The 9,313-nt window shown below is 44.3% G+C and overlaps 1 long non-coding RNA gene across 2 annotated transcripts in view; it reads left to right on the top strand.

The window, feature by feature from the left end:
- LOC112549428 overlaps positions 1-9,313 on the top strand; it is a 65,132-nt gene that overhangs the window by 15,941 nt on the left and 39,878 nt on the right. Inside the window, exon 3 of one of the 2 annotated variants that reach the window (XR_003092835.1) lies at positions 2,585-2,669. The exons of the other annotated variant lie outside the window; for it this stretch is intronic. This is a non-coding gene — a long non-coding RNA (uncharacterized LOC112549428). Of the gene's footprint in view, positions 1-2,584; positions 2,670-9,313 lie in introns of those variants that run through there. 2 annotated transcript variants of the gene reach the window in all.

The raw sequence follows: 9,313 nt of genomic DNA, 5'->3' as shown, positions 1-9,313 counted from the left end.
AGGGAAAGGCTAGGGGAGCACACCCTGAGATAAAAACATGGGAAGGAGGTTCTAGTGGGACCAAAGGGTCCAAAGGCCCAGTGAGGGGTAAGGAAAGAGCTGGACCAAAAGGGCCCAGAGTCCTGGTGAAGGCCCACAAAGAGCAGGATTAGAAGGGTTGAGAGGCCCAAAGAGGGGCTGAATGAGAGACCAAAGTAGATGATAGCCCAGAAAGGAGCCTATAAAGACCCAAGGAGTCTGATAGTGCAGAAGGGTTGAGCGAGTCTGGGAGAGTCTCACCTGGGGGAGACCAGGAAGGTCCAGTGCCCAGGGGGGACAACTGTGTCAGACCAAAGAAGGCCCAGGAGCCTGTAAAGAGGCTGGAGTTTGTGGAGAGCCCAGGAAAGGGCTAAGTGTGTTGAGAGCCTGGGGAAGGGCTGAGGGAGGGAGATTAGGTAAATAACAAATAATATAACAAGAGTGTTAACACCCTTAAACTGTGGGGTGTGGTTTAGAGGTAGATTGAAGTCATGTAATTAACCCATAGGGCATTGACCCCAGACACCTGGGGATGTTATAGTAAGACAAGGGTGGCCTCCCATATCTAAATAATAGCAACATCAAGGCATGGCAGAGGAAAATATGGGCCGACTGCCCATAAAGCATGGTCAGTCAGGGGAAATGCCTCCAGGGGCTTTCCGGCCATCCCTAGAGATGGTACCCTAGGATCAGGCTGCCCCTTCACCAGCAATAAGACATGATGGGATCTAACACATGGTCCCACAAGTGCACTTCCTGCTATGAACATATGGAGGTGCAATTGGGAATATGTGTGTAGAGGGGGATAGAGATGCACAAGATATATCTTCCAATGCCAAGTGTGTATTGCTAATGGAGCTCCCTGTCTGAATCCCAGCATTTCAAGAAAGAGATGATACTGAGCCAGCAATACCTCCGTGCAATAGATAGCACACAAAGGAACAGATTGATCCACTGCAAAGCACTGCAGTGTGGGATAGCAATGGGAAGGCTGCCAAAAGCATAAAAGTTCATCTAAAAATAGCATCACCCACACAATCCTTTTTCTGGACTACTTGGACATGGACAAACATACTTTTTAGCAACTTTAAAAGGAGGGGAGGAGCTGCCACTTGGGAGTGCCTATCAGCTCTTACAATGCAGCTGTATGATCTGTATGATCATGTAGCTGTAAAAGTTAACTAATTAGTCCTTACTTAGAATCAGAATTAATCAGAAATAAAGTTGAAGTAGCTTTGTTGTACTTGCGTTGCTACAGAATTTGTAGATATACCAGCTGCATCCTAACAGCTTATAATGGGTGTCCTTTGATGTATCAATATAGCCCTTATCTCCCAAAAAAGATTTAATCCATCTTCAGAAAAGGATTACCTAACTTGCCAAAAAAAAATCTAAAGAATTATGTTACATGAAGGCAAGATATTTAAAGACTGAAAAAAAATGCGGAAGAATCCTCCCATGCATTCAAGACTTAAGAGGATAGAATGAAACGTAATGTGAAGGGTAGAGTCTCCCACACGTTTAAGTGAAGGCTTCTTCTTAAGCACCTGTTGGTAGCACTCCAAAATGTAATACTGGACTGGTGGACTGCTGGTCCATTTAATTCCTATGTCACAGGCCTGAATTTCACCTAAGAGCTTCATTTGAAATGTACATGTAGTGATTGATCTAAAGGAAAATTCCATTAATTTTTTACCAAATTTACTCTGGAAGGTCAGCATCAGAAATGACAGTGTCATAAAATGGATTTCTTACACATTCATTTATAGGGCTTGGGACATGTATTTCCAGAGGACTTAATGAAAGTGCCTGTTGCTGCTTTTCAGAAGGTTATTCTCGAACATTCTGGTTGTCCTTTGATTGAATCTGTTTTTCATTAATAAAGTCTTTCAACATGAGGAAAAATGCCAAGTTGCCTTCTGCTATTTTTGAAATGTATAAATCAAGCATTTTGATGAACGCCAACACTTTGTCACTCACAGTTAATAGGTTAGTATCATAACCTTGAAAATACACTTTTAATTCATTTAGCTTTCTGAAATGTTGGCATAATATGACAGCTTGTACACTCTGTCTTTATCTCCAGAATGAGATTTGTGTTATAGATTGTTCAAGAAGCAAACTCCAAACTTCTTACTGCAGTTCAGCAAGTTTGGGTTTTTTTTAATATATTTCCATATGAAAGCTATCAAACTTCATTGTGCAGGAGAAGCTGCTTATGTTCACATCAGATTCCACTTCATTTTACAGGACATGAATCAAGTGTGAATTGAGAGATTTGGGTATGATGTTAACAATCTTTATTGCTTCACTGAAAGTTTGTATAAATTCACATTGATTTGAGATCCCCTCCTTAATGTGTTGTTAATCAGTTTGCTTTTCTAGTCATTGCAGGTGCATCTTCCCATCAAACTTATATATACTACTTTCCCCAAAAAAACATTTTTCAAGCAAAAGTCTCATCAGTCTTATAAAAACATGTTCTTATAATCATTATCTCGTCTTTCTCTTCCTTACCTTCCTGTTTCTACCATTTACTACCACACTACCTGCGTTGGTCTTTCAGACTGCAGACTTTCTAAACACAACCAAAGGATCATGTTAGTGAGCACCAGAGTGAAGCATGGCACACCAGCTCTGCAGGCACTGCCACCCAAAGCAGATGTAACATTATCACTTCAACATAGTGCCAGGTACGCATTAATAAGCACTCTAGCTGGGGAGTACTTGTTTAACACAGAGCCAACCTTTCTAAGAAGTTATACTACATCCATTTTTTGTGGGATGGAGCATACATAGGCTCTTGGCAGAGCCTTTTAGGATCATTCTTTGCCTGTTGGGACAGGAACAGTCTCTTAGTATAAATGTACTAGTGAAACTTTGGGGGACCTCTAGGTACTACTTTAATATAAATGAGTAAAGCAGGCAAGCAAATGGATGTCTGTTCCACAAGAGAGTCCAACATAGACTTCAGTCATCCAGGATCCCAGCTGGATGACCACGCAGTACATGCTGAAGTCTGAGCTACCCCTAGGGTTACCACGTGTCTGGGTTTTCCTGTATGTATCCTCTTTTTTGATCCTCCGATCTCCATCCAGGCAGTTTTTTTTAATCTGATCAAATGTACGGGATTTTGCTCTGCTCAGCTCAGCTGTGTGAGGGGGCAGTGCCTGCCGGTGCTAGGAGAAGCTGTTCAGTCACTGGGGCTGCAGCAGGGAACTCCGTGGCCACCTGGCAGCAGAGGAGCTGTCCACAGGGTCCTAGCACCTACCAAGTTCAGTTTAGTTTCTCTGCCATAGCACAGAAGGCACCCCCACTGTCCTAGCACCTGCCTTTTCCTCTCCCTCTTGCAGCAGCATCTGGTCACCCTGGGGAGTGGGACTAGAACTTGTAGAAAGGGCTGGGCTGTAGGCAGCAACCCAATATAGGAAAAAGGTTGCAGGAGGGGAGGAGGGCAGCCAGAAGATGCAGGGAGCAGGAGCTGTGATTAGTGAGGGGCGGGGGGGGACTGTGGGTCTAGAATGTAGGGCAGGGAAATGCAGGTTGGGAGTGAGGGGCACCTGCATGGCCTAGGGGGGCAGGGTACTGTGGGTTGGGAGTGAGGGGAACTGACAGGGCCAGGGGTCCCTGGGCCAGGAGTGAGAGGCAGCAACAGGGCTGGGGGGGCTTTAGCTTGGGAGTGAGGGGCAATGGAATGGGCAGGGCCAGGGCACCAACATATCACTGCCCCTCACAATCATATCCCCTGCCCTCACATACATGCAGCAGGTGTCCTCTTTTTTTGGAACTAAAAATATGGTAACCCTACCTAAACTACTACCAGTAACTGCACTATCTAGTTTAAAGCTTGTGTGAGCTTGGCTGCAGTGTAAACATGCTCATTATTAGAAGCATCACAGAAAGAATATGCCCATTAAATACTTTAAAACTGTTGAGCCTCCTTAGAAATCTCTCTCAATTCCTCGAGTTACAAGGCAAATATTTCTACTATAACAACTCTCAATTATGTGATCAATGAAGTAGAGGATCATTTCAGCAATTCTCCAAGACATGCTTTTATTTGTGCAAACCACTTTGGAAAATGGCCAGACCCTAGCAGCCAGGAAAACTCTAGTGAAGTGCTGCTTAGGCTTGTGGGACTGGGTAGCTAAGCTACATAGGTACATACCCTGAAAAACCCTGTGCCTCTTGGTCCTCTGAAACATGGAACTCAAAGCTGTTTCACTGCGGCAGAATTGTAAGCAGAGGCTATGTCTATGCATAACTAAGATTAAGAACACTGTGTAGCTCTTCATGCTAAGTAGCAATCAACCCCAAGCCCCTTGTACCTCTGTATCCTTATTCTTGGAAATGTAGGTCAAAAGTGTCAGCTATGGTTGGAGGATGCGTGTGTTTGTCTTGGTGGTGACCCAAGTTCAAGTGTGATTCTCAGCATGCAAACAAATTGTTTCCCCTCTTCACATTGACCTAAGATAGGAGTAATAAACATCACAATAATCCCTTGTGGGCTCTTGAAGAGCAACAAGTCATCTCTAACTTGACTATATAGACTGGATTTCAAACCCTGGTGGAAAATCTAATTAGGCAATCTTGTTACTTAGGGCCAGATACATAATGAGGCTTAGAAACGATAATGCTCAGGATTGTGCCTAATTTTTAAGCACCCAGCTCACAGAAATTCATAAACCCAGCATGAATGACTGGTGCCTCCTGAGACTGGGGGGGCACCGTTTGTAGGTGGCAGCATCAGTGGCGAGTGGGGACCACCTACAGATGCCAGTGGTGGTGGCGGCAGTGGGGGCGGGCATGGTGAGCAGCAAGCGGGGACCACTTGCAGACACCAGTGGCATAGGGAAAGGCTAGGGGAGCACACCCTGAGATAAAAACATGGGAAGGAGGTTCTAGTGGGACCAAAGGGTCCAAAGGCCCAGTGAGGGGTAAGGAAAGAGCTGGACCAAAAGGGCCCAGAGTCCTGGTGAAGGCCCACAAAGAGCAGGATTAGAAGGGTTGAGAGGCCCAAAGAGGGGCTGAATGAGAGACCAAAGTAGATGATAGCCCAGAAAGGAGCCTATAAAGACCCAAGGAGTCTGATAGTGCAGAAGGGTTGAGCGAGTCTGGGAGAGTCTCACCTGGGGGAGACCAGGAAGGTCCAGTGCCCAGGGGGGACAACTGTGTCAGACCAAAGAAGGCCCAGGAGCCTGTAAAGAGGCTGGAGTTTGTGGAGAGCCCAGGAAAGGGCTAAGTGTGTTGAGAGCCTGGGGAAGGGCTGAGGGAGGGAGATTAGGTAAATAACAAATAATATAACAAGAGTGTTAACACCCTTAAACTGTGGGGTGTGGTTTAGAGGTAGATTGAAGTCATGTAATTAACCCATAGGGCATTGACCCCAGACACCTGGGGATGTTATAGTAAGACAAGGGTGGCCTCCCATATCTAAATAATAGCAACATCAAGGCATGGCAGAGGAAAATATGGGCCGACTGCCCATAAAGCATGGTCAGTCAGGGGAAATGCCTCCAGGGGCTTTCCGGCCATCCCTAGAGATGGTACCCTAGGATCAGGCTGCCCCTTCACCAGCAATAAGACATGATGGGATCTAACACATGGTCCCACAAGTGCACTTCCTGCTATGAACATATGGAGGTGCAATTGGGAATATGTGTGTAGAGGGGGATAGAGATGCACAAGATATATCTTCCAATGCCAAGTGTGTATTGCTAATGGAGCTCCCTGTCTGAATCCCAGCATTTCAAGAAAGAGATGATACTGAGCCAGCAATACCTCCGTGCAATAGATAGCACACAAAGGAACAGATTGATCCACTGCAAAGCACTGCAGTGTGGGATAGCAATGGGAAGGCTGCCAAAAGCATAAAAGTTCATCTAAAAATAGCATCACCCACACAATCCTTTTTCTGGACTACTTGGACATGGACAAACATACTTTTTAGCAACTTTAAAAGGAGGGGAGGAGCTGCCACTTGGGAGTGCCTATCAGCTCTTACAATGCAGCTGTATGATCTGTATGATCATGTAGCTGTAAAAGTTAACTAATTAGTCCTTACTTAGAATCAGAATTAATCAGAAATAAAGTTGAAGTAGCTTTGTTGTACTTGCGTTGCTACAGAATTTGTAGATATACCAGCTGCATCCTAACAGCTTATAATGGGTGTCCTTTGATGTATCAATATAGCCCTTATCTCCCAAAAAAGATTTAATCCATCTTCAGAAAAGGATTACCTAACTTGCCAAAAAAAAATCTAAAGAATTATGTTACATGAAGGCAAGATATTTAAAGACTGAAAAAAAATGCGGAAGAATCCTCCCATGCATTCAAGACTTAAGAGGATAGAATGAAACGTAATGTGAAGGGTAGAGTCTCCCACACGTTTAAGTGAAGGCTTCTTCTTAAGCACCTGTTGGTAGCACTCCAAAATGTAATACTGGACTGGTGGACTGCTGGTCCATTTAATTCCTATGTCACAGGCCTGAATTTCACCTAAGAGCTTCATTTGAAATGTACATGTAGTGATTGATCTAAAGGAAAATTCCATTAATTTTTTACCAAATTTACTCTGGAAGGTCAGCATCAGAAATGACAGTGTCATAAAATGGATTTCTTACACATTCATTTATAGGGCTTGGGACATGTATTTCCAGAGGACTTAATGAAAGTGCCTGTTGCTGCTTTTCAGAAGGTTATTCTCGAACATTCTGGTTGTCCTTTGATTGAATCTGTTTTTCATTAATAAAGTCTTTCAACATGAGGAAAAATGCCAAGTTGCCTTCTGCTATTTTTGAAATGTATAAATCAAGCATTTTGATGAACGCCAACACTTTGTCACTCACAGTTAATAGGTTAGTATCATAACCTTGAAAATACACTTTTAATTCATTTAGCTTTCTGAAATGTTGGCATAATATGACAGCTTGTACACTCTGTCTTTATCTCCAGAATGAGATTTGTGTTATAGATTGTTCAAGAAGCAAACTCCAAACTTCTTACTGCAGTTCAGCAAGTTTGGGTTTTTTTTAATATATTTCCATATGAAAGCTATCAAACTTCATTGTGCAGGAGAAGCTGCTTATGTTCACATCAGATTCCACTTCATTTTACAGGACATGAATCAAGTGTGAATTGAGAGATTTGGGTATGATGTTAACAATCTTTATTGCTTCACTGAAAGTTTGTATAAATTCACATTGATTTGAGATCCCCTCCTTAATGTGTTGTTAATCAGTTTGCTTTTCTAGTCATTGCAGGTGCATCTTCCCATCAAACTTATATATACTACTTTCCCCAAAAAAACATTTTTCAAGCAAAAGTCTCATCAGTCTTATAAAAACATGTTCTTATAATCATTATCTCGTCTTTCTCTTCCTTACCTTCCTGTTTCTACCATTTACTACCACACTACCTGCGTTGGTCTTTCAGACTGCAGACTTTCTAAACACAACCAAAGGATCATGTTAGTGAGCACCAGAGTGAAGCATGGCACACCAGCTCTGCAGGCACTGCCACCCAAAGCAGATGTAACATTATCACTTCAACATAGTGCCAGGTACGCATTAATAAGCACTCTAGCTGGGGAGTACTTGTTTAACACAGAGCCAACCTTTCTAAGAAGTTATACTACATCCATTTTTTGTGGGATGGAGCATACATAGGCTCTTGGCAGAGCCTTTTAGGATCATTCTTTGCCTGTTGGGACAGGAACAGTCTCTTAGTATAAATGTACTAGTGAAACTTTGGGGGACCTCTAGGTACTACTTTAATATAAATGAGTAAAGCAGGCAAGCAAATGGATGTCTGTTCCACAAGAGAGTCCAACATAGACTTCAGTCATCCAGGATCCCAGCTGGATGACCACGCAGTACATGCTGAAGTCTGAGCTACCCCTAGGGTTACCACGTGTCTGGGTTTTCCTGTATGTATCCTCTTTTTTGATCCTCCGATCTCCATCCAGGCAGTTTTTTTTAATCTGATCAAATGTACGGGATTTTGCTCTGCTCAGCTCAGCTGTGTGAGGGGGCAGTGCCTGCCGGTGCTAGGAGAAGCTGTTCAGTCACTGGGGCTGCAGCAGGGAACTCCGTGGCCACCTGGCAGCAGAGGAGCTGTCCACAGGGTCCTAGCACCTACCAAGTTCAGTTTAGTTTCTCTGCCATAGCACAGAAGGCACCCCCACTGTCCTAGCACCTGCCTTTTCCTCTCCCTCTTGCAGCAGCATCTGGTCACCCTGGGGAGTGGGACTAGAACTTGTAGAAAGGGCTGGGCTGTAGGCAGCAACCCAATATAGGAAAAAGGTTGCAGGAGGGGAGGAGGGCAGCCAGAAGATGCAGGGAGCAGGAGCTGTGATTAGTGAGGGGCGGGGGGGGACTGTGGGTCTAGAATGTAGGGCAGGGAAATGCAGGTTGGGAGTGAGGGGCACCTGCATGGCCTAGGGGGGCAGGGTACTGTGGGTTGGGAGTGAGGGGAACTGACAGGGCCAGGGGTCCCTGGGCCAGGAGTGAGAGGCAGCAACAGGGCTGGGGGGGCTTTAGCTTGGGAGTGAGGGGCAATGGAATGGGCAGGGCCAGGGCACCAACATATCACTGCCCCTCACAATCATATCCCCTGCCCTCACATACATGCAGCAGGTGTCCTCTTTTTTTGGAACTAAAAATATGGTAACCCTACCTAAACTACTACCAGTAACTGCACTATCTAGTTTAAAGCTTGTGTGAGCTTGGCTGCAGTGTAAACATGCTCATTATTAGAAGCATCACAGAAAGAATATGCCCATTAAATACTTTAAAACTGTTGAGCCTCCTTAGAAATCTCTCTCAATTCCTCGAGTTACAAGGCAAATATTTCTACTATAACAACTCTCAATTATGTGATCAATGAAGTAGAGGATCATTTCAGCAATTCTCCAAGACATGCTTTTATTTGTGCAAACCACTTTGGAAAATGGCCAGACCCTAGCAGCCAGGAAAACTCTAGTGAAGTGCTGCTTAGGCTTGTGGGACTGGGTAGCTAAGCTACATAGGTACATACCCTGAAAAACCCTGTGCCTCTTGGTCCTCTGAAACATGGAACTCAAAGCTGTTTCACTGCGGCAGAATTGTAAGCAGAGGCTATGTCTATGCATAACTAAGATTAAGAACACTGTGTAGCTCTTCATGCTAAGTAGCAATCAACCCCAAGCCCCTTGTACCTCTGTATCCTTATTCTTGGAAATGTAGGTCAAAAGTGTCAGCTATGGTTGGAGGATGCGTGTGTTTGTCTTGGTGGTGACCCAAGTTCAAGTGTGATT

Source organism: Alligator sinensis, unplaced genomic scaffold (assembly GCF_000455745.1).
Source record: "Alligator sinensis unplaced genomic scaffold, ASM45574v1 scaffold46_1, whole genome shotgun sequence".
In the NCBI taxonomy this organism is placed as follows: domain Eukaryota; kingdom Metazoa; phylum Chordata; order Crocodylia; family Alligatoridae; genus Alligator; species Alligator sinensis.
Note: the sequence above shows the minus strand (reverse complement) of the source record. Positions and strands in the feature narration are given on the sequence as shown.